A 24,778-nucleotide genomic window follows, 5' to 3' on the forward strand; every position below is an offset into this window, starting at 1 on the left:
TGCTGGTTCGAGTCCTGGCTGCTCCACTTCCTATCCAGCTCCCTGCTGATGCACCTGGGAAAGCAGTGGAGGATGGCCCAAGTGCTTGGGCCCCTGCAACCTTGTGGGAAACCCAGAAGAAGTTCCTGGCTTCTGCCTGGGCCAGCTGCAGCCATTGCAGCCATTTCGGGAGTGAACCAGCAGATGGAAGACCTCTCTCTCTGTCTTTACCTCTCTAACTCTTTCAAATAAATAAAATAAATCCTTAATGATTCTTGAGACAGTTGACAGTTATATAAAGGAAAGAAAGTATCTGAAATCAATTAGAATAGAAATAGCTTTTTCAGCCTGTGTGCCTTGGACTATTGATTAGAGCCAGCTATGAAAAAAACACATTAACTCACATCTGAGGCAATGAAAAAGAAACTGTGATCCATTAGTGATGTCTGCCTTAAGTACAGGAAGGGGAAAGCCAACCTACAATACTACATGTCTGCCGTCCTTATGTCAGAATAATAACTTTGGGCCAGTGCTGTGGCATAGCAGGTAGAGCCGACACCTACAGTGCAAGCATCCCAGAGGGGCGCTGGTTCAAGTCCTGGCTGCTCCACTTCCAATCCAGCTCTCTGCTATGGCCTGGGAAAGCAGTAGGAAGGAGATGACCAAAGTCCTTGGACCCGTGCACCCATGTGGGAGACCTGGAAAAAGCTCCTGGCTCCTGGCTCCGGATTGGCGTAGCTCCAGCCATTGCGGCCAATTGGAGAGTGAACCAGCGGATGGAAGACTCTCTCTCTCTCTCTCTCTCTCTCTCTCTCTCTCTCTGCCTCTCCTTTCAGTGTATAACTCTGACTTTCAAATAAATAAATAAATCTTTTAAAAATGATAATAATAACTCACTGGGATCTAACTACTGGATCTAACCTGTTAAGCACAAGCCTCTGCACACTTGGCATTTTGCAGAGACAGAGTAACCAGTCATACTTTCAGTGTGTCTGTTGGAATCCAGGTACCTTCAGAGCGGTCTCCGACGCTAGGTGCCTCAAGCAGGCAGCTGCTCTTGAGCCGCTGGAAGCAGAACAACATCCTGAAAGAGCAACGAGGGTCATGCATTGCTGTGTTCACCCAGTTCTGGCTCTGCCGGTGGCAGGAGAGTGAAGGGGCGCAGGAGAGGTCAGCCTTTCTCTAAGAGTGGATCTGAGAACAGGGCTGCTGACTAGACTCTCCGCTCCCCCGCGACGTCTCATTAGAGGGGCAGCCCAGGCAAGAGGGAGCCGTGCTGAGTGCTGATGAAGTGCGGCCATGTGGGGAGGAGACCACAGTTCCTTCTGTCTTGATGATAACTCTTGCTGAAAGCCGGACTGATACAAATGGCCTGGTACTTGTCACGCTTCACGGTCATTAACCTGACATCTCCGTGATGCCCTATTAACCCCGATTTGGGTAAGAAAGGCAGCTGTGAACTCTGAGCAAAGGCAGAGGCACGTTTCATTTCATGCGTGTGCTTAGCATGTTCGGGTTGGGAGGGGTTCCTGTCTGCCTCTCATTTGGCCTTGGCCCCTCTGCTGTCCCCACAGTAACCCCCTTTTCTACCAGTCTTCGAGACAACAAAAGCCATCCTGCCTGTCCTGCTGCAAGATCACTGGGACTTATCTTTCCAGGTGCTGCAGCAGAGGAGTGCGAGAGCCAAGGTGTGGGTTTTCAGGTTCCCCGGGTGTGGGGCTCACAGGGGAGCAGGACAGCGCTGACGTGTGCGCGTGTGCTCTGGAGCTCAGCAACCCTGGCCTGCTTGACAGGGGACAGAGTCTTGCAGAGTTGCCACCGTGCAGGTTCGGGAGGAAGCTGGGCGTGGAGGCCCCCTGACCCTCTTCATCTCTGAGCCTCTGAAAGCTGTTCTCTGCAGATTGGATGCTATTCATTCCCAGGGGAGAAGGTCCCCGCAGGCCCTGCCTTGCACTTGAACAATGACAGCTGTTATTCACGTCATTCCTTTTCTGAGTGCACACTTTCACATGCATGTACGTAGTCTCGAAGGCTGTGACTTTTACTGGAAATAGGCAGAATATGAATGGGAGTGTGGGTGTGGGTGAGTGAATGGTTGGGAGAGCCTGGAGTGGCCCACACGGTAATTGAAATTTACAAACTTGAAAAATACTTTAATAAGCAAAAGCCAAGCCAGAAGTACACACATCTTATGAGAGAGAGGACGTTTTTAAAAGTTTCGATATAATAGCGTGGACTTGGGGCCAGGGGGTGGGGTAGAAAAACATTCATATTTTTTTAATGATGAGTACACATCACTTCTTAATGTTATTTTTCAAGTACTTAATGTGTAGATTCTTACCTAATGCTACACCTAATGTCATAAAATAGGAAAATATGACTAATAGATCTTCAAGTCAGTGTTGCTGGGTCTCTAATGATTCATTAAAGTAAATGCAAAGAATTACAGCTTAGCCTGCCCACAGCCCAGCCGATGTGAGTCTGAGACAGGCGATAGGGCTCAATAAGAGGGAGCATATGTATGTGCAGAATCTTCCAAGATAGGAGAGGGCCTGGAAACCCAAGCTGCAGGCATACCACCATTTCTGTGTGCAAATACATTCCTGTAAGTGCCTTCTTTGAAACCAACTTGGAAGCCCTGCCAATTTATAAGTTGGGGGCTAATAATATAAAATGATCGCCTACTGATCTGTAAAATGCCCGGCCCCAGTCTGTCATCTGGCATTTCTTGCGTAACCGCTGGGTGGATTACGCCCTGATAAGCGTAGCAGGCTGAAACAAAGGGCGTCCCGGCAGGGCTCTGCACTCCAGAAGCCTGCACCTCCGAGGGGAGAGAAACCTGCCTGCAAAGCAACCTGAGAACCCTGACTGCTGCAGCCTACAAAGCCAGAGGCCTGCGGGCAGCAGCGTGAAGGAGGGCTGGGAGCCGAGTGTGGTTAATCAGGAAAATGTGGGCTTCCACCGGCAGAACATGTGCCTTGTTCATCTGTAATCCCCAGAGGCGCACCCGAGCCACTTTTTCATTGTTCCTGCAGGGCCTCGCACCGGAGGGAAGCAGAGGCTGCCACGAACCTCTCCTGATCCCAGCGTGCCAAGCAATTCGAAACCACAAATGGCATGTGGCATTCCCTTATTAGGCAAGGTTCAGGCTTTTTTCTCTCTTCTTTTTTTTTTTTTTTTTTTTCTAAGAAAGACACAGGCTGTTGGCAGCAGGCTGGGCCGTGGGTGCTCCCATCCCCAGAGTTCCGGCTCCAAGTACGCCCTGGTGAACCAGCTTCCTGAGAGCGCGTGAGACGTGGAAGCTGACTTGGGTGTTTTTGTGTGATTTGCCGGGAGAGCCTGTGAAGCAGCCAGGTCCTAGCCAGTGACTCAGTACCGCAGAGACAGAATCTTTCCCTGACTTGGGAGGCTGAGCTGTTGCTTTTGATTTTGCTCTAGCCTGGAGGTCACTCAGGAGGCGGGGACAAAGTGTTGGCAAAATCCCCAGAGTCTGGGGCTGTGTGGTGCACCCCACTGGGAATGCTGACAGCCTGCGGAAAGGGGGTGCAATGGAGGCTGCTCTGCCAGGTCTGGCATCCAGATCAACCAGTCTGTCCTGACTGGGGCCACCTCCCCTCTCCCCGCAGTGATCCCTTTGCTCTGATGTGCACATTGCTTCCCAGGATACCCTAATTGCACCTGGACCCCTCCTTATGAGACCATTATTTAGCTTCTAGAAACACCAAATCCTTTTCACTCTGTGTGCACGCTTGCTGTGCCCACTCCATGTGCTTTGTCTCACTCAGTTCCCCTTAAAGCCCTGGAAGGGATTGCTCCTCACAGTATCATTCTAAAGTAACCATTGTAGCTTAATTAAGAGTTCCATTTTGCAGACGAGAAAACTGAGGTGTGGAGACATTAAAGTAACCTCTCCAAAGCCTCCCTGCCCACTTAAGGACACAGACCGAGAGCTGCTGCCTCCCAACCTCCGTTTCAGGCTGTTCTTGGACATCTTTTTATTTACAGTTTCTTACCAGTCTTACATCTGCTTTATTCTTCTGCATGATTAGAGAAAAAGTGGACTTTTTTCCCCACAGGGGAATGGGAAAAGGGAGAGGCCTCGGAAAAACAAGTCAGAGATGAATTTCTTTGTGCAGAAGAAGGGCTTGTGAGGGAAGCACTGAGTTGGCGGGCAGAAAGGGAGAGGCTATTCCGGACTTCACATGTGTTGCGGAAGACTGCGTGGAAATGAGTGGGAGACGCAGAAAGTAGACCAGGACAGCAGGGCGGGATCCAATAGAAGGAGACACGATAGCCAGCAGAGAAGGGGCAGCCTTGCCTTCAGAAATAGCCCGGGAGTGATCAGTGTGAGTGCTGCAGGGTGGGCGATGCACAGAACAACCCCAGGTCGGGAGCCCTTGCATTGCTTCCAAAACCAGAATTGTGACTTTGAAATGGGGCGGGACAAAGTCGCCCCTGGAGGGGTCCAAGCCAAGGGCAGAGCGGCTCTTCTCCCTCCACACTCTCCCTGCTGCCTCCTGGGCCCCTCTCACCATTATTGGAAACTCCACATCCATCCCTTGAGTTTCTATGAAAGGGGGAAAAAAAATAAGGCAGCAGATTTTACAAAGCAAGCAGAAGAGTCTGTACACAATGGATCGGAGTCAACTTTGCAGGTCTCTCCTTCCTTTTCCCCCTCTGAGGAAGCTGCTTTATCTTTCCCTTCTCCCTTCCCTGACTGCCCCCCGCCTCGCCCCCAGACTGACAGTCTCTTGTTCCGATAGAGCAAGTTCTGTAATTATTTGTCCTTTGCAGATTGGGGTAATGAAACATTGCAGCCTCTCTCTGCAGGCTCCCACTTTGCCCCAGTGAATAGAACTATGCAGCGCCCTCCTTCTCCTCCCAGGCTGCAGCCTCAAGTCCCACAGTATCTCTGCCTTGGCACAGGGCGCCGACATTGTTTGCATAGCGTACATTCCTGGACAGTTGAAATATCCAGTTTAACCTTCAGAGCATCCCATGGGTTTGTGGGTGTTTGTTCCGGGGAGAGGAGGAGAGATAGTGACTTTCACGATCCACATGTGATGCCCCCCCCCCCCGCCCTACCCCACCTCCCCCCACAAATCCAAATCTTTGTAGCTGGAGATTAGCTGAAAATCATGTTGCTGAAGTTCATGTGTAAAATTAGGCACAGGAAGGACCTCACTCCTTTTGTGCAGAAGCAGGTAACAGTAATACTTGGTTCTTATAGTACTATCCACCTACCCTACTCTGGTTATAGACCTTTTTTTAAAATAGCCCATAAATGTGAAATTGATCTTCATTAATTGAGATGCTGTCATGGCACACCTGTCTGGAAATACATTGTGGCTTGGAAGGGCACCGAATGAGGTAGACCTCAGCACTCTTCTTTTTTTTGAGTGCTTGGAAGATACTTTGTGGCTTCGAAAGCTGCCTGTTAGGAATTATTCTGTTTTTGTGTGTGTGAAAGTTGGATCCAGATACTACATCAGGAAAGAACGAGGGAGCTGAATTGAAACTCACCGGTTTTTCACACCCATTTTAGGTAGTGCATTTTAGCAAGAGCGACACTATTACAACCTTCCAAATAAACACCATCACACTTTCAAAATATATTATCTGCTTTGGGGAATGTCTGTCTACCTTTAGCTTTAGTGCTGAGATTTAAACCTTCTACACTGTATCAACCACTTTTCTTATCTTATTTGCTTAGATTGTGAGAGAATAGATGCTTTAGAACCTTGGAATCAAATAAAACTGCAATCTCCCTGCATTACTTGTCAGTGCTTACTGGGTTTGTAGCATAATTTTCTGCATGTAATTTAAAAATCAAAACACCAACTGGTGGATGTAAGCCAAACTCCCTATTTTTAGAACAGTATTTAAAAATTGCAGATTTTATTTTAGGCCACAGGGGGAGGTTCCTGGGCACTTGTCCATCCCTCAGTGAAGATCTGGTGTGACCACCTCCCCCCAGCAGCTGCCTCCTTCCGGATGCCTTCCCTGGCACCAGCCACTTCCAAGGAATTGGTTACTGGAAAGAAGGGAACCTTGCAGGCCTCATTTACAAAGAGTGTTTTGTAACTTTCCTTTTAGTTCTGGTGAATTTAAGTGCTCATCGAGCTTAGGGTCTGGAGAAGGAGGCCTTTTTTTTTTTTTTTTTTTTTTTTTTTTTTAATTAAGAATGCAGGAGAAAAGTTTCCTTCTGTATTCTTACAGGAATCAACTTAATTATGCCTTTGTCAGCAGGTAGTTTATAGGGGAGGCAATTTTAAAAGGGGGTAGGCTCTAGCCTTTAATTATCTCAGTAGGTATTCAGCTTTAGAAAGTCTGTGTACCTGCTGAGTATGTTAATTTGACCACTTCATAGTCTCTTAACTCTGCCATTCCTCCACCCTCAGAGAGTGGAGTGATCCCTGCATATCTTCGCTTCTATTTCTGGGTACTTGGCTTTCATTAAAATCTTCAGGTCAGTTGGTTTCTGCTTTAGGTAGCTTCAAAGTCACTTATTCATTGACTTGTATGTTCATACTTCCTGCAGTTTTTTCCATAAACATTTGGTGCTGTTTATTTATTTATTTGAAAGACAGAGTTACAGAGAGAGACAGGGAGTGACAGAGAGAAAGAGGTCTTCAATCCGCTGGTTCACTCCCGTACAGTGGCTACAAAGGTCCGGTCTGGGCCTGGGCAAAGCCAGGAGCCAGGAGCTTCTTCCGGGTCTCCCATGTGGGTGCAGGGACCCAAGCACTTGGGCCATCTTCCACTGCTTTTCCAAGCACATTAGTAGGGATCTGAAATGGAACAGCTGGGACTAAAACCTGTGCCCACATGGATTGCTGGCATTGCAGGTGGCAGCTTTACCCACTACACCACAGTGGCAACCCCTGTAATAGGTGATTTATACACATTTCTTTTTTTTTTTTTTTTTTTAAGATTTATTTATTTATTTGAAAGTCAGAGTTACACAGAGAGAGAGGAAAGGTCTTCCATCCGATGGTTCACTCCCCAATTGGCCGCAATGGCCGGAGCTGCGCCGATCAGGAGCCAGGAGCTTCTTCCAGGTTTCTCACACCAGTGCAGGGGCCCAAGGACTTGGGCCATCTTCCACTGCTTTCCCAGGCCATAGCAGAGAGCTAGATCGGAAGTGGAGCAGCCAGGTCTTGAACCAGTGCCCCTATGAAATGCTGGCACTTCAGGCCAGGGCGTTAACCCACTGTGCCACAGCGCCAGCCCCTATACACATTTCCATTGATGATACGACCTTATCCAATTTGGTAGTATTTATTCATGTATTTACTTACCTGGTGCTTAGAAAGACAGATCTGCCAGCTTACTCCCCAAATACATACAACAGTCAGAGCATTGCCAGGGCAAAGCCCAGGGAATGCAATCCAGGTCTCCTAGATGGCTGGTATAACTTACTGGCTCCCAGGCTGCTCACCAGCAGGAAGCTAGAATCAGGAGCAGAGCTGCGACAAACCAGACACTCCAGTATGGAATGTGTACATCCCATTCAGACCTACTTGCTAGGCCAAATGCCCACACCCATTATCCTACTTTATGGAATACCTGCATGTACCCATTTAAGAAAGAATTTCACATTTTTGTTCATTTCACATACTTAGGTAAATATTTGTGCCATGCACTACTCTAAACACGTTGAATATCAACACATTCATTTTTCACTAATAACAGGTAGGATTATTACTTCCATCTTTGCTACACACTGGAAAGAGGCCCAAAGAAAATGCATAGCTTGCCCTCAGTCCTATAGCAAGTAGATAGCAGAGCCAATGAAACCCAGATGTTCTGGCCCCAGTCTGTGAACTTAGCCACTACTCTTGGATGTTGGTTTAAGTGAGAACACATTCTCTGTTGGGTGATATGCCAGGAGGGACACTTGATTTGGAGCTAAAGAGGCCTAGATTCATATTTGGGATCCACCTCCTCCTGGATGTGTACTTGGGCACAGGCCGCTGAAGCTCACCCATCCCATCTGAGCCATGGGACTAATGAACACTTTATAGGGTTGTGGGGAGCGTGCAACATGATGGCAATGCCCAGCCCTTCACAGAAGCACCTGAGTCCTAGCAGCTGCTCAGTGAGTAGCAGTTACGTATCCCTGCTTGTGAATGGTTGTGTAGAGCTGGACTAAGATCTGTGGACTCTCTGGGCAGACTACACACTGACCCTGCTCAGAAACGTTCTTTGTGCATCTGAAAATCAGTTACGTGGAGAGATGCCTGAGATAGTGTGAGGCACAGTGGAGAAGAGACACCGGGGCTAATCTCTGCCTTTGGTCAGCCCTGGGAATTGGAGCCAGGGCTCTAGACTCTGGTACAGAAGTTGGCAGGACAGACCCCTGCTGCGTGCCCTCTAGCATCTTGCTTGAGGCAACCTAGGGACCAGCAGTTGAGAGCAAAGGTTAGGGGAAGGTGTTTTGAGTCCAAGCTCTGGGCTCTCAGCTTTCTGTTCTTCATTCCACCTTCCTGCTGATGCACACCCCTGGGGGCAGCAGGTGATGGTTCAAGTTGTTGGGTCTCTGTCATCTATAGGGGAAACTCCCAGTTGAGTTCCTGGCTTCTGGCTTCAGCGTGGCTTATACCCGCCTTTGCAGGCACTGGGGGAATGAGTACCCAGTGAATAGAGTATGACTATTGTTCGTTTTACTGTCATTATCATTCAAGCCACACTGAGAAGATGCATGCATCCTCTCTGCAAGGTGTCCGGTGCACAACAAATCTTCCCAGTCAGATGAATTAATTAATTCACCAGCTTTTATTGGAATTCCGCTCCCGGCGAGGTTCTCTGGTCCCAACAGAGTGGGGGCTGGGGAAGTCAAGCGTCAGAGGTTGGGAGGGCTCCTTTTATAGATACAGAGCATGGGGGTTAAAGGTTAAGGCAGGTCTGATCCTCACTGGTTGACATTTAGGCACCCGCGGGGACCTTGACAAGGACTTTTCATTCCCAGAAATGCGGGTAGGGACTCTCCACTCCCGGAAGTGTAGGCCTTCTCTCCTTGCTGATCCCAAAGCTACCACTCTCTTCTAGCTATTTTGAAATACATGGTGGCATATTGTGGACCATCATGTACCATAATATTCAGATTCCTTGAACGCTGGACCGTGCTTCATTCTTGTCCCTCTGCCTGCCCTTTCTCTTACAGGCTGTAGATCCCAGTGAGCGGCTTCAGTGATAACCCTGTGCCCCGAGATGCTCTTGATAAGGAATCCAGTGTTACTATGGATCTTGAAGGCTTTGTTCTTCCCGATTAATAATAGACAGCTTGCATCTTCACTCTTCTAGTAAGGTAGCCAGTTCTAGACACCTGCATGTTCCATAGCACCATCAGTATTCATCACACCTGCATGTCATCTAACATCAGATGTTCACTGTTTTTCTTTCAGTCCATTTTAAATTAACTCCCTTTTTCATGTAGTCTTGTCTCAAACAACATCGTCCATGTAAGCACTAGTTTTGTGTCTGATTATCTCTTTTTAAAGATTTATTTATGGGGCTGGTGTTGTAGTGTGGCAGGTAAAACTGCTGCCTATGACACTAGTGTCCCATATGGGCACTGGTTGGAATCCCAGCTGCTCTTCTTCCAGTCCAGCTCCCTGCTAGTGCACCTGGGAAAGCAGCAGAGGATGGCCAAGTGCTTGGGCCCCTGAACCCATGTGGGCAACCCAGAGGAGGCTCCTGGCCTCCGTGTAGCCCAGCCTCAGGGCCATTTGGGGGTTGAACCAACAGATGGATGGTTCTCTCTCTATCTCTCTCTCTCTCTCTCTCTTTCTCTCTCTCTATCACTCTGCCTTTCAAATAAATAAATAAATAAATAAATCTTTTCCCCAAATGGCTACAACAACTGAGGCTGAGCTGAGCTGGGATGAAGCCAGGAGCCCCAGACTCTATCCGGGTCTATCACATGGGTGGCAGGGGGTTAGATCAGAAGCACGGAGTTCCTAGGACCCAAACTACACTCCGATATGGGATGAGGCATCCCAAGTGGTGGCTTAAACTGCTGTGCCTCAACACCCATGCCTATCTTTATCTTTTTAAACAAATATTAAAATAAATATTGCTATTTCAATGAAAATAAAGAATATATATCTGTGAACTACACCAAAAAAAAAAAAATCACTGTATCTGCCTGAGAGTGGATAAATGCCACCAGATGTCATAATTCACCAGTGATCTTTCACTGAAATTTAATGACTTCATGATAAAAATGATTTCCTTTTGTTTTGGGTTATCTCTGTCACTTTGTACACACTTTTCTGAACTATTTTTCTTCAACTTCTTAGGACCCCACCTATCATTTCAGGCCCCCAGATTGATTCCTCTTTTGAGAGAATAATCCTGCCTTATCTCATAGAGTAATCATGAGAGTAAAGCTCTGATCATAGTCCTGGCACAGAGGTAGGGCTATGAGCATCTCTCTGGACTGTGTGGGTGTTTGCCTGAATTACCAAGTGCCTTGGATCAGAGACCTGCTGAATTCTTCTTGACTATATGGTGCACTGAGTCTAGGAGACAACTTGTTGAATGATGGGAGATTAGGTGACTTTTGAGTGATCAGGGGAAATAAAGAGGCTCAAATCATAATCATAAGGATAAGATACTTCTTGGATGTTGGCATACCATGTCAGAGTACTTGGGTTCAAGTCCCAACTCCACTCCAGATTCTGGCTTCCTGTCAATGAGCACCCTGGAAATCAGCAGAGGAGAGCCCAGGTGAATGAGTCCTGCCACCCACATGGAAGACCCAGATTGAGTTCCTCCCTCCTGCCCTTGACCAGCGTAGCCCTAACTGTTGTGGGTGCTTGGGGAGTGAACCAGTGGATGGGAGATCTCTGTCTTTCTCTCTCTTTGTACCTCACTGCCTCTTGAATAAATAAATAAATAGAAACTTTATTAAAACTTCTTTTTTCGGTTTATTGGTTAACACACATTGTAGTGTTTGAGTCTTGAGAATCTTGTGAACCTTTGTTCAGTCATTGCTGAAAGAGTGTTAGAGAAGCTGCCAGGAACCTCACGCGCGTGCCACCTCTAGTGAACAGGCAGAGGGAACTGAAATGCAGCCTCAGGACTCTGAGTGTTTGATTGCTCTGGAGCCACCCGTGTTCCCAAGCCTGCCTGGTTCATGACGAGCGCTGTCTGAAACGTGGTTCACCCTGTGACCACAGCCTCAGCCACCCGCAGGGCCCAGTTAGGTACAGCACTGAGTGAGGTCAGGCCTATCCCAGAGCGCCTGCTACCCCAGCCCCAGGTCAGCGGCCACGTGGGAATGAGCTCTCTGAAAAAGCCAGAAATCTGGATTTTTATGTGCAAATTCTCCATCTCTAAATGTTGGCTGTTTTTTTTTTCTTTTTAATAATTCTCTGTGGGCCAAGAAAAGCAGGTCTACAAGCCAGTGTTAGCCCTGCAGCTGCCTGTTGGTGACTTTCACTTAAGACTTGTATTTCCTTGATTCAGTTTTGGAGTTTGTCCTAAGTTAAACACTATTTTATAATAATTTATTCTAATGTCAAACAGCGAGTTTAATTGCTGGAATCCAAGAGTGATATGTAGCTTTGGTGGTGAGTTTCTGTTTGGGGATGTCCCAGCCCCTGCAGAATCTGAGAATGAACTCTTGCCCGAAGTGCATAGGCCTCAGTCCTGCCCCTCTTGGCAAACAAAGGTAACAGATGCCAGGCAGTTAATAGCACAGGTAACTTGCTGGGAACTTTGGATAGACTACGATGAACTTTCTCCCAGGGTCAACACGTTTTTGTAGTGCAATAAGGAACAGCTTGGAAGGAAAGTCCACATGGTCAGCACATGTCAATGACCTTACACAAGAAGGTGGTGGCAATGAAGTCCAGGAGTGCAGTCAGCTGGATTAGCTGGGAACTCTGGCTTGTTTAGTCTTCCCAGAGGCAAGAGAAGCTTTCGAAAGCAGACAGAAAATCCTTAACTTGTAAGAAATGCTTCTTAGTTCTTCATGTTTAATGTAAGAAGCATTTCTGACTTCTCTCCTCAATCTGTAGTATATAAAAATGAGCTGAAGTTCAAATTAGATAATATGCTGTCTGATTAATGCATAACCTTTATATCCAAGGTCGGTGGAAATAGTAGGAAGAAGTATTTGGAGGCATAATTAGTTTTATCCTTTGCTTTGGATTTTTTGATTATTTTGTTATAGGTGAAATTCAGTTTATGTTTTTTACCCTTTTTTTTTTAGATTTATTTGTTTATTTGAAAGTCAGAGTTATACAGGAGAGGCAGAGAGAGAGAGAGAGAGAGAGGTCTTCCATCCGCTGGTTCACTCCCCAATTGGCCACAATGGCCGGAGCTACGTCGATCCGAATCCAGGAGCCGGGAGCTTTTTCCAGGTCTCCCACACAGGTGCAGGGGCACAAGGACTTGGGCCATCTTCCACTGCTTTCCCAGGCCATAGCAGAGAGCTGGATTGGAAGTGGAGCAGCCGGGACTTGAACCGGCGCACGAACCGGTGCCCATATGGGATGCTGGCACTGCAGGTGGTAGGTTTACCCGCTACACCACAGTGCCGGCTCCATATATTTTACCCTTTTTTTTATTTTTTTTATTTTTTTTAAAAAGATTATTTATTGGAACTGGCATACACATTTATTGGGACTAGACAGACACATTAGTAGGAAGTGGGACTAAATCCCAGGCACTGCCATATGGGATGCAGGCATTCCTAGTAGCAACTTAAACTGCTGCACCACAATACCCACCTCTAGATTTTTTTTTAAGAACTAGTAGATGAAAGTATAAAACATAGATGATTCCCTATTTGTTTATATTCATAGTGTTCTTGGGTTAGTACATTTAGGCTGTTAAAACAGAAAAAAAAAATAAACAAACTAGCTAGCTTGTAAACAGCAAGCATTTCTCACTAGAAGTCCAAGCTAAGTTTCCAGCAGACTCGGTGTCCGGTGAGGGCCTGCTTCCCCTAATTGGGTCCTTCCCACTGTGTGCTCACATGATGGAAGGGGCCATCTAACACAGACACTAATGTCATTCATGAAGGCTCCGCTCCTTCACCACATGGAATTGGTGGGACACATGTGCTATTCAGACCATGGCAGTTATGTATGTATGATACACTTTGGAATGAAGCTTGATCTTTCTTAACTTCAGACTGGGGATCCGCCCACTTGTTCTATAAGGGGCCAGATGATAGTAAATATTTTAGGCTTCGTGGGCCGTGCAGGCTCTGGTACAGCTGTTCAACTCTGCCATTAAAGGGAAAAAGCAGCTGTGGGTAATGTCTAGGCACGTGGGCATGCCTCACGTGGGACCTGGCAGGAGTAGGTGCTAAGTAAGCTCATGTTGCCTTAACATCATACTAGTCCCTGTCTGTAGATACTAGTGTCTGTAGATGCACCTTGATGGAGAAGATGTAAGAACAGGAGGAGTCTTAGGGGCCTGTCCATTTCAGAGATGGGGAATGGCACAAGAGGTTTCTGGAGGCATAGTGGGGAGGAATCCAGGGGTTTGCCGTCCACATGTTAAGTTAGAGGTGTGTTTTAAGCCAGTAGGTAGAAATTAACAGTGGCGCTCCAGGGGGAGGTGGAAGCTACAGATACTTCGCAGAAGGTTCTGGGTCGTGATAAAGACTTGACTCAGCCCAGAACTGTGAGGACAATGGTTGTGCCTATTTTGTTTGCCCTGGTATATCAAGCACAAATGTTTGGTGTGTGTCTGATGAGTAAGCTCCTCCATGGCTGTCAGTGCACGGTGAATGTGGTTTAATGCAAACAAAATCACTACCTGGTTTCAAACAGACCCATAGAAACCTGGTGTGTAGCTCCTTAGAAATAATTGGCTTATGCTAAAATCAGCATTTGACCCCCCAAAACGTGCCTTTGAGGCCACTGAATGCAAAGGCTCAAAGTTTACAGGCAAAGAACGTCTTAAATGTAGAAGTATTACTCTTGTTGAAGTGTGGTGGTATTGTGGCAATTAAAACAGAGAATGTTTCTGTTGCTTTTTTGTTATTGCATTTCTCTAACCAGTAGGCTCTAAAAGAACAGCTGTCTTGGAGGTAAGCAAACTAGGAAGTGGTTATTCATTAAAAGGTTCTCATTGAAATGGATGGGAAACACTGAGCTGAGCCAAGCCCTTTGCTTTACCAGGGCAGAAAGGAAGGGGAGGGGGACTGAGTGACTAGCATAAATACACAGTTAAACAACTAAAACCCTTCAGCGTGGGCCTGAACAGACCTTAGATCTTTTGAAAACTTTCTACCACCCTTGTGCCTAGATCAATCAATGAGGTATCATCTTAGAGCAGAAATCACTTATGAGTTAGTCATGGAATTATTTTAGTGATTTGTTTTGCCACTGATTTTATGTAAGAATCATAGTTAGACCTTGCTTTAGCGAATTTGAAAATCCACATGCAGTTCTCTAAGCTCATTCCATTTGGCAATGTACGTACCATTTAGCAATGCAAAAGAATAAGGAGCCCAAGAAGGGTAGATGAAAACAAAGATTTTTGTTTTTTTTTTTAAAGATTCATTTTATTTATTTAAAAGAGTTAGAGATGGAGAGCCAGGGAGAGAGAGATCTTCCATCTGCTGGTTCACTCCCCAAATGGCTGCAAACGGCCAGAGCTGAGCTGATCCAAAGCCAGGAGCCAGGAGCTTCTTCTAGGTCTCCCATGCGGGTGCAGGGGCCCAAGGACTGGGCCATCTTCTGCTTCTTTCCCAGGCCGTAGCAGAGAGCTGGATCGTAAGTGGAGCAGCCAGGACGTGAATCGGCACCCATATGTGATGCTGGCACTGCAGGCTGGGGCTTTTAACCCGCTGTGCCATAGCGTCAGCCCTGAAAGCAAGGTTTTTAATTTTCAGTAGATAGTCTACCAAGTGAGGAAGGCTCGCGTCCAAAGTGAAGATGGGATTTTAGTTGCAGATACCATTTTCAGGAAGCTTAGAAACCTATGTGGAGTCTCAGGACGGGACACCTCTGAATACCCACGGTTCTTGCTGCCGGCTCCACAATTGTAGTTCTTATGCAAGATGCTGGCTATACTTACTCCTCCAAGCCTCAGGAAGCACATCTGCAAAATGAGGGGTGAGACACTTCCCTTCCAGCGTCATTGTGAACACAGGAAAGCACACATGTTTTGTACCTACACACAGGAAGCCCTGAGGAGGTAAACTCCCTTCATCTTAGACATGTGGAAACTGAGGCTGATAGAAGTGACCCAAGGCAGTCCGGTCCCCTAGGATTTAATCATCTGCCCTACCCTGAGGTTCCCAGCCACTGTCTTCCTCAAACTGTGCCTGCCGGAAAATTGTCTCTCCCTCCCATGTGGACAGTGCCGCAGACAGAGGCGGTGCCCCATGAGGGACCACTCTTCCTGGGCTTGGCATCTGCGGTGTGTCTGTCTGGGTTGCATGAGCACATCTGCTCGCGGCTCCCTTACGCACAAGTCCAGGTCCCGTACCACACAGCACAGCTGGGCGCTGCTCCCTCTCCCCCACCCCGCCCTGCCCCGCTCCCGCACCGGGTCCATTTACATAGTGGCACAACAGGAAGCAGGGCCAGCGCGTGGAGCCGCTCTGCTCCAGGGCACTGCGAGCAGATTGCTCCAGGTGCCCTGGGTCCTAGAGGGCCAGGCTGTGCCCCTGGGGAGTCCTCCCTGCCTGCTGCTTGGTAGGACTTTGGGGTTTTTGTTTTGCTCTGTTGTCGGTGCTCGCTCACGTGTCTGGCAGGCCTGGCAGGAGCGTGCTGTCAGGCAGGAGGGGTTGCCTTTTGTGGAGTCAGAGTTCCCAGTGAACAAAGCCCTCCAGTTCGTCTCGCAAAACAGCAGATGCATGAGTCACCTCGGAGACGGGAACAGGAAGTCGTCCTGTGGGTGCTGAGCCAGTTTCACTTCAGTGATGAGAACTTACCCCCCAAATCCTGGTCGTGTGTATTGTCCCCTTCCCCAGGCACAGCGAGTCCCGCTCCCGGCCCCGGCTCTTTCCCTTGGGAAGGACACCTCGGCCTGCGTAGCACTCAGGAACTTGGCCTGTGGCCTTGGTCTGAGTCTGTGACCGTATCCCAGGATCCTCTTTGCCAAAGAAACTTTCTGACTGAGCTTTTTTCTGAAGAATATTTTCCCTGTTTCTCCTCTCCTGGGAATAGAAACACACTCCGTGGTGGCCAGGGACTTTCTCGCATGTATGACTGTGTGATTTTCTGACAGGAACTTGTCACTTGTGGTGTTTGCAGGGAGTCTCTGCTCCTTTGTTTGACTTCTTGTAAATCCTTTGTTCTTCTTAAACCTTTTGGTCTTCTCTGTCGTGATAAGAGCCAGGCACCCTGGGAGGAGCTTTCCAGACACCTTTGTCCTCGAGGCCTGGGGACCATTGGGACTCTCCTCCTGCAGGGGAGGAGACAGGCTGAAGGTAAGCAGCCTGGAAGTTACTTGGGTAAATAAACGGCCGGAGCCGGACAGTCAGCCCAGTCCCTAACGACTCCCATTGCCAGCGTGTTTACTCAGAGTGTGGTCAGCAGAACATTGATCAAGTTCCTAGGAAAACATTTCTGCCTTCAAATAATTTGGGGAAATGCTGCAAGCCATATGCCTTTTGCAGGTCTTAAGTACATCTTAGTGTTAGGTCCTGAGAAGTAGTGCTTGCAAGAAGCTTAATTATCTTTGTTTAAACTTTAGCTGTCCAAAATATATATGACGTAGAACTCTCTTTCCAAATATACCTATTAAATTGTGTTGTATTCTGGGAAACCCTTAGAAGGCCGGATAGTGTGATGGTTGGATGCATGCATGGGCTCTGGAGCCAGAATCCCTGGGTTCAAATCCCAGGTTTGCTGCTCCCAAGGTTGATTCTTTTCCTTTTTTATGTTTTATTCAATTTATTTGAAAGGGAGAATTAGAGAAAGACAAGGAGAAACAACTTCACCTGTTGGTAAGCCAGGATCCAGGAGCGTCATCCAGGTCTCCTGTGTGGGTGTGTGAGCCCAAGCACTCAGACCATCTTCTGCTTTCCCAGGTGTATTAGCAGGCAGCTGGATCAGACATGGAGCAGCCAAGATTCGAACTGGTGCCCATTTGGAATGCCAGTGCTGCAGGTGGCAGCTTAACACTCACTATACCACAGCGCAGGCCCCTGCAGTCAGTGCTTAAGCTTTCTGGGGTTCAGTTTGCCCATCTATTTAGTGGGAAATGTTATAGCACTGTCTCAGAGGGCCACTGTGAGGACCAAGTCAGTACCTCTAAAGGTCCTAGAACACTGTTGTGTAAGCACATTGAAAAGTAGTTGGGGTTCTCAGTGTAGCAGGAGGAATCAAACATTTGCTACCTGTGGGGTCTGGCCACAGCCAAGATGCTGTCTCATGGGCCTTGAGAAAACATATCAAGAGAGGAAGAACACCCTATCCCTTTCCCCCTGCTGGTCTCCCTGGCTGCCCAAGCCTTTCTCTGCCCTGCCACAGCTGGTCATTCCAGATAGTAGCCCCAACCTGAGCTCAGGCGGAAGCAGCAGGTCTCTGCCCTTGAGTGAGGATTAGCACACGTGCCTCCTGGGACCAGGGACTGGCTATCAGGGTTAGCCAGACACTGTGGGTGGTCCCAGCAGAATCTGCAGAAAGAGCATGCTGGTGAGAAAGAACTCAGACTCCCTGTGTTTGAGCAAGACAGCAGCCCTTGCAAAGCCATTATCCCTTGCATTTCCAGAAGGGGAAAGAAGCACAAAGTGTTGCACTTTCCCTGCACTTGCCACTGCCCTGTGAGTATACACCTGTGAGTATCCCCAGCAGCTTCTCCACGGAGAATGGGCACTAGATGAGGAGCTTGCAGTTCTGCAGCCTGCGTGAGCCACTTGTTGGAAAGTCCTGCATCAGAGAGATACCATGTGGTTAGACTTTGCTGGTCACCTCCCCTGCATGTTCTGAGGCTGGTCGTGCCTTGACTCCCAGGGTGATTTGGGGGAAGTCCACTGGGGAGAAGGAAAGCAATTGCAGGAATTTAACTCATTTTCAAAATTGACCCTACATATTTATTACGTTACCCTGTTTGCTCTAGAAATTTTAAATCTCTCAAGATGAGAAGTTGCAATTAGAAAAATACACCAGCACTCTGTATGGGCAGGGCCGATAGCACATGGTACATTGATTGTGGAGTGAAAAATGCAGTTTGCAGAACCATAGGAAAGTATGATCCTGTTTGTTTAAAAAACCATATCCACGTGTATCGTGTGTGTGATTGTAAAGGCTGGAAAAGGGGTGTGGAGAGAAGGAGACTTTTTACAGGAGTTACCCCTTTAGATAGAAGTTAGAAGGAAAGAATCTTACTTTTTTAACTCAATGCATATGCATGTGATTTGAACTTTTCAGCATATCTCTTTTGTTATTTAGAAAAAGAAGAAGAAAAAGGCAGCACACCCGGCTCCAAAATTAGGGCTAGACTAGCGAGGGCAGAGTTGCCTGACTGGCTGGAAGGCTTTGCACAAGGAAGGAAACTCAGACCAGCAAATGGGCCGATTCCAGGCCCAGTCAGCTCTGCACGGTGCACACTCAGCTGGGCCACGCACTGTGGCTTTGGAGACCAGGCAGTTGCAAGTGCTGCTAAGTTTTACTTTTCCTTTCCCACGCCCTCACTCATGACAGCCACACCAGCTGCTCACATCCGCTGGGGTGCAGCTTCCCATGTGTTGCTCCTGGCCATGATAAAGTGCCTGATCACCCCAGCCCGACCACATGGAGGGACCCACCCCAAGCTCAAGTACAAATGGGCCCAGCTGGCAGGAGGGCAGTGGCCACTGCCAGGTCACATCCGCAGAGTCCTCGCTGCTCCGTGCCGGAGACTGTGCTGACTGAGAGCCTCATCTTAGTGAGGAGCCTGGTCTCCCCTGGTTCTCAGGGACCCTGGGCAAGTCATCATATCTCCGTGTGACTGCATTTTCTCAGCTTACTAGCTGCACCAAGTGATTTAATTACAAGGTGGTTGTGAGGTGTGATAATAGAAGTGAAAGAGCTTTGAAAATAAAAGGTGGCGAAGACTGAAGGAAAACATTATTATCAGCAAGTCCTGGTGGGGCCGCCACCCAGGACTGAGTGATTTCTCTCCCAGTGGGGGGTTGGGTTCTGTCTTGACCTGGAGGCAGAGCCCCTTCTTTGCCTCATTCTAATGGCTTAATTCCTTCTTTTCAGATAAGAACCCCAGGGGCCTGAGAGGCTGAACAGTTTGTCTTTGTCTCTTCCCCACCTTCCCAGATCCCACTGGAAATCAGGGACAGAGCTGAGGGTGAGGCCAGTCAGTGATCCCTGCTGTAGGAGCTTGCGTTGTATCAGCTGTCTTGATACACTGGTCCCTTTATTCTGCAGGTACCCCTGACTGATGGCGCTGTAGCGCTTGTGCCCTAGGGTAGGGCACCACTCCTCACATACTGTTGGGGTAGGGTCTTAGTAGGACACTTCCGAAGTTCTCCTTTGCCATTGCACTTTTTCCTTCTAAATGTCAGTCATTGGGAATAGTGAGCATCCGGGCATAGCCAAGATCTTAAGGTTGAACCAATTGCCTGGGTTCAGCTCCTCATTTTTCTCCCTGTGTGTTTTTTCTTTTGCATCTTTCCACCCCCTTTTCTCATTCATTCAAAAAGAATTGTGCATAGATGTTGCATGTTGATTTGTTAAGTAAATACGTTTAAGGTTGTGCTAAACTGGAAGCTTTTTTTTTTTTTTTTTTTTTTTTGGTCTTCCATCAGCTTCAGTCAAGTCAAGGTGGAGAATAGAGGAAAAAGTGAGGACATGGACTACATTAGAAAGTAGACCACATAAAGCAAAGTGCTGTAGACCCTCAAAGGAGGAAGAGATCAGCTAAGATAGAAGGCACATCTCTGATCACATTCTCTGCTTACAGTGTTTCAGTGGCTGCCAGTTCCTTACAGCATAGAATTCCAACTCCTGAGTCTGGCAGCCACCCTCTGACTCCATCCCAACTGTGCTGCTAGCTCCTCTTCATGATAGCTTTTCTCTGGTAAACCAAACTTCCTTCCATTCCTTACACAGCCTCAGGACTTCCGCAGCACTAGCCTTGGCCCCTCTACTTAAAATGCCCTGCCCCCGGGGGCCAACGTTGTGGTACAGCAGCCTGAGTTACTGCTTGCAATGCCAGCATCACATATCTGAGTGCCAGTTTGAATCCAGCTTCCTGCTAATGCACCTGGGAGGTAGCAGATGATGGCCCGGGTGCATGGGCCCCTGCCACTCATGTGGGAGACCAGGATGCAGCTCCTGGATTATCCCTGGCTCCACTGTGGCCATTTGGAGAGTGATCCAGCGGATGGAAGAAGTGTCTCTCTCTCTCTTTCCCCCCCTCCCCTCTCTGCCTTTCAAATAAATAAATTCTTGGGAAAAAAAAAAAAAAGCCCTTTCCTCCTGGCTCCAAATACATCAAGGTAGTACCACTTCCACCACGAAGCTTGCTGAAATTTCCCCCAGCCAAAAGGAGTCACTCCTTCCTCTGAATTCCCTTTGAATCCATCTCTCTCTTCCTCTTCCCTGTACCCTGTGTCTGTTTAAAGTGGTTCGTGGATGCATCTGTCTGCTCGACCTGGAGAGAAAACCCCTTGAGGACAGGCAATTAGAGGTGGTGTATTTGTGGCCCACGGGGGCCACAGCAGACCCCCCCTGATAAAGAGATACTGAGACATGGTGGAAGAGGCAGCCTGGAGTGACCTAGAAGCTGAGGTAGAATCCCAGCAGGGGGTGGGGACGGGGCTTCCTGGAAGAAAACACAGAGGGAATAAGAGAGGTGAATTTCATTTGCAGGACCATTTGAGTAGCAGCAATTGTTCTTGTTCCTGTGTGGCAAGGCCCCTGTGAGCTTGGGATGGATGCTGTGGAATGCTGTGGACGCCCCCTCCATAAAATGTGCAAACCCACAGGGTTTCAGAGGACACCTGCACCTTTTAGGGGCAAAGAATCTCCAGAGCATCCAGGGAGAAGACTGGAGTGGGAGGGGACAGCAGTTTTATTTTTTTTTTTAATATTTATTTTATTTATTTGAAAGAGAGTTACAGAGGGAGGCGGAGCCAGATAGAGAGGTCTTCCATCCACTGGTTCACTCCCCAAATGGCCACAATGGTTGGAGCTGAGCTGATCCGAAACCAGGAGCCAGGAGCTTCTTCCGGGTCTCCCACGTGGGTGCAGAGGCCCAAGGACTTGGGTCATCTTCTACTGCTTTCCCAGGCCATAGCAGAGAGCTGGATTGGAAGTGGAGCAGCCGGGACTTGAACCAGCGCCCTTATGGGATGCCAGCGCTGCAGGCCAGGGCTTCAACCCACTGCGCCAAAGCGCTGGCCCCGGTGACAACAGTTTTAAAAGAGTTTCTAGGCCCCAGTGAAAGTTCCACAGTTCATTGGGAGCATTTGATGCTGGGCTTGTGTGTTGTATAAGCTTTCTATGGATGTATGCTAACATACAGAAAAGTTCGCAAGTCTTAAGAAAGATTGAGTCCTAAGCTAAACACACAAAAGTAGCCAGCAACTGGGGGAAGGGGGGATTTCCTCACCTCCTTCCCCTTCTAAGAAATGGCCATCCGTTCCCCTGACCTCACAGCATAGGTTGGTTTTGTGTGTGTTGGTGCGTGATGTGGACAGAATCACCGCGTGCACTCCATTTTTACTCCCGTGCCGCTGCACCTCCACCGTGACTTCCACAGGGCTGCATGCTTTTGAGACTCGTTGCTGCCTTTGACTGTGTGGTATTCTGTCAGCTGCTTCCTTCGGCTCCTGTTTTGATCATGTTGGCATTCCTGCTTGGGGCGTGTTCTGAGCAGTGCTGCCGCCTGCCCGTGTCCTCACATCTGTCTTCTGGGGAACAGAGGCTCACATTTCTTCTGGGATGACACCTGGGATCAGAATGGCCATATCTGAATGTTCTGCCTAAATCGGTGCTGCCATCAAGTCACACCCCACCCTCACCCCCACCCCTGAAGATGCCGAGGGGCATAATAGCATTAAGAGGGGAGCTTTAGGAAGTCCTGTCTGGCTGTGTTACCTATTTGGTCCACAGCAGTGGATTCAGCCTGTGCTGTGGGAATGGGCAGAGTCCCCTCCAGGGCTGCCACAGGGGACAGAGCAGGGGGAGCTGTGTCACATCCCCACCACCCTCAACATCTGTTGAGGTTAGCTTGCTCCATCTGTTGGGTTAGCTTTGCCATTATCTAGGATTGCTGGGCCATGGCCAGCTGTCTGACAGGTGCAAAGCCTTGAGGAGAGCATCAGGGAGTCCAGACAAACCAAGGTGGGCACCGTCCTCTCACAGCACTTGTCAAATGAGAGCATGAACATGAGCTTGATGGCGGGGGTACCAGAGAGGGAGCTGCTGATATGAAAATGAGATCCCCAGTGCTACTCAGCTTTTTGGAAGCGGAGGGGCAAGGTGGTGGCTTCAGAAACAGCTGGAACAGTAGTTAAGCTGCATGTCAGAGCTGCAGCTCTGCTCCTCATTCTAGCTCCTGCTGATATGCACCCCAGGAGGCAGCAGGTGATAGCTCAGGACCTATGTGGGAAACCTGGATTGAGCTCCTGGCTTTGGTCTAGCCCAGCCAGAGTTGTTGGAGAAATCTGGGGAGTAAACCAGTGGATGGGAGTACTCTATTTTTCTTTATTTTTTTCTTTGCTTTTCAATAAATAAATAAAAAAAAGCAAAGGCAGAGCAGAAGTGTTGACTCTAGGTAACTAATAGGAGTTGCTTGGTTAGCAGAAAAGAGACAGAAGGTGCCCCCAGAAGGACCTTCCGTTAGAGGAACAAGTACTGGCAAGCTGTCCAGGTGAGCGTGGGCCACACGCAGGTGCAGGGCCAGGAGCAGACACAAGTGGCCTGTGCAGCCCTGGGGCGTGGAGGAGAGGAAGCCTGGGCACTCGGGCAAAGTCTCCAAGGCCAGCTGAGTTTAAAGGCCTCAAGCAGCAAAGACGCCATCTGGGGGGCAGGGCAGGGCTGAGAGAACTAGAGAGATACACGCCCAGGGGAGGCCTGGGCCTGAGAGAGGTCAGGCCGGGTTAGCAGTGGCCGTGCCAAGAAGTGGATTTGTGCGGAGAGTTCTTTGGCTTTCTCTGGAATTGTGAAATTCTGCAGAAGAGCCGCCTTCTCTGTCACTCGTTTGGTGCTATTATCTGCAAAGGCACATGGCAAATCAGCCAGAGACTTCAGTTTGCTGCGCTGGCCTTTTACAAAACACAGTAGCTGAAAGCTCACTGTCTTTGTGGGCATGCTTGCTTTTTCAAAATCATCCGTGAACACCGTTTTCTCTCCTAGTGCTGGCTGTCTTAGGACGCCTTTGGTGTAGAAAGCTACCCCTTCGCCTTCCCCAGCTGCACTGTTTTCCGTGGCCCCAGAAGCAGGCACGTTGAGCCCCTTTCCTCACCCCTGTGTACACAGTTCTGTCAGGCGCTGAGTGCACCTGTTTGTGTCACTGGAATGATTCACTTTGGTGACATTCACAGCCCACGCCTTCATTGTATGCAAATGTATCATATTCTGTAATATGTAAACATGAAAGCTTGAGCCAGTGCTCTGAGTGGTTCTGAAGGCTGGGAAGGGAGAGCTGCTCTGAGAGAAGTGAAGATGGGGTGCAGAGCTCCTGAATTGCCCTCCTGGGTTAGGGATGAGGACACCGAGGCCCAGAAGGGGGAAGTGACTTGCACAAGGCCACCAGGCAGAGCAGTCAGGGAGACCTTGGCCTTGAGACCAAACAGGCCTGATGTGTTCCAGTCCCACAGCTCAAACCAGGAGTACACATCAGAATCACCCAGGGCTATTCCGGAACTTCGGCCCGTGCCTTGGCCAGGTCCTGCTGCCGGTGTTGTGGTTTGGAGGCATGGGGTGAGGTGTGGGCAGTGGAACTATTGCCCAGGTGATTTTGAAAGGCAGCCCTGTTAGGAATCAACCTCTCATCTCTTTGGTTGTGATTTCTTTCACTCTGCACTATGTCTTAGGCACAGGTGTAATCTGCCCCTAAGAAAATATCATTAAATGAGTTCTAAGCAAGGAGAAAACAGAACTTCCCTCTGCTTAAGATTCTTGTGAAAATGCACTAAATATTAAGAGGAGAAGCACCTGTTGGGCTACTAAGGAATAGGTGCCTCATGAGGCAAAAAGATTGGTTTTTTTCTAATTATCTGCAAAAATAACTTATTATTCACGTAAATTTGAATGCAAAACTCTTGCAAGTCCACAGGTAGGAATGAAAAGAAAACTAAGCAGCTGATGGTATCCTAGGTAGTAGATGAGAAAGCACTTTGTTAATGGAAGTCTTTTGATAGCATTATTATTGTGTCAGGCTTACCACATTAGCAGGAGAATACCAGGTCCCTGTGTTGATTCAGGCAGAAGTGGCAGACAAATGTGCACCAATATCTACATGTGATGCTTAGGTAGGGTTCCTCAGAAGTCAGCTGGGATTGGGTTTCACTTATAAATCCCTGCAATCCAAAAGGCAGTAGCATCTGGCAATCATCATCAAATGCCATATCTATCTGTTTGTCATCGTTGGCACTGACAGGTTGCATGCATGCATTTTTTCACTCTACTAAAATTGACCTTATAATTTCTACTTGCAATATAAGCACGTCGCTAATTTTAACTTACGTTGTACATAAAAGCCATCCAAAGAATCTTGTGTGCTTCTAAACATATAGTCTGCTTCAACCTTCTGAAACTCCTGTTTGATCACAACTAAATGTTGGTCTCCATGATCTCTCAGGAGCTTAAAAGTTTAATTGAATGTACAATTACATATGTAAGTTATAAAAGATGTTGGTGCTATTGCATTTAGC

General features: G+C 48.1%; 1 protein-coding gene and 1 long non-coding RNA gene across 10 annotated transcripts in view; one reads left to right on the forward strand and one right to left on the reverse strand.

Annotated features, from left to right (window-relative positions):
* The window catches only part of GNG12 (G protein subunit gamma 12), a 151,783-nt gene that overhangs the window by 98,434 nt on the left and 28,571 nt on the right, over nt 1–24,778 (forward strand). The gene's annotated exons all lie outside the window — the stretch shown is intronic.
* On the reverse strand, nt 14,485–16,335 carry LOC138850632 (uncharacterized). 3 transcript variants are annotated; one of them, XR_016237291.1, is made up of 3 exons: nt 15,890–16,326; nt 14,908–15,051; nt 14,485–14,816 (listed from the first exon to the last, which is right to left on the reverse strand). It is a non-coding gene; the product is annotated as an uncharacterized LOC138850632 (long non-coding RNA). The 3 variants fall into 3 exon arrangements; XR_016237289.1 differs by lacking the exon at nt 14,908–15,051 and having other exon boundaries at nt 15,890–16,335; XR_016237290.1 differs by having other exon boundaries at nt 14,485–15,051; nt 15,890–16,335.

The sequence above is a fragment of the Oryctolagus cuniculus genome, chromosome 7 (assembly GCF_051225735.1).
Source record: "Oryctolagus cuniculus isolate XC-2025 breed Fujian yellow rabbit chromosome 7, ASM5122573v1, whole genome shotgun sequence".
Classification (NCBI taxonomy): Eukaryota; Metazoa; Chordata; class Mammalia; order Lagomorpha; family Leporidae; genus Oryctolagus; species Oryctolagus cuniculus.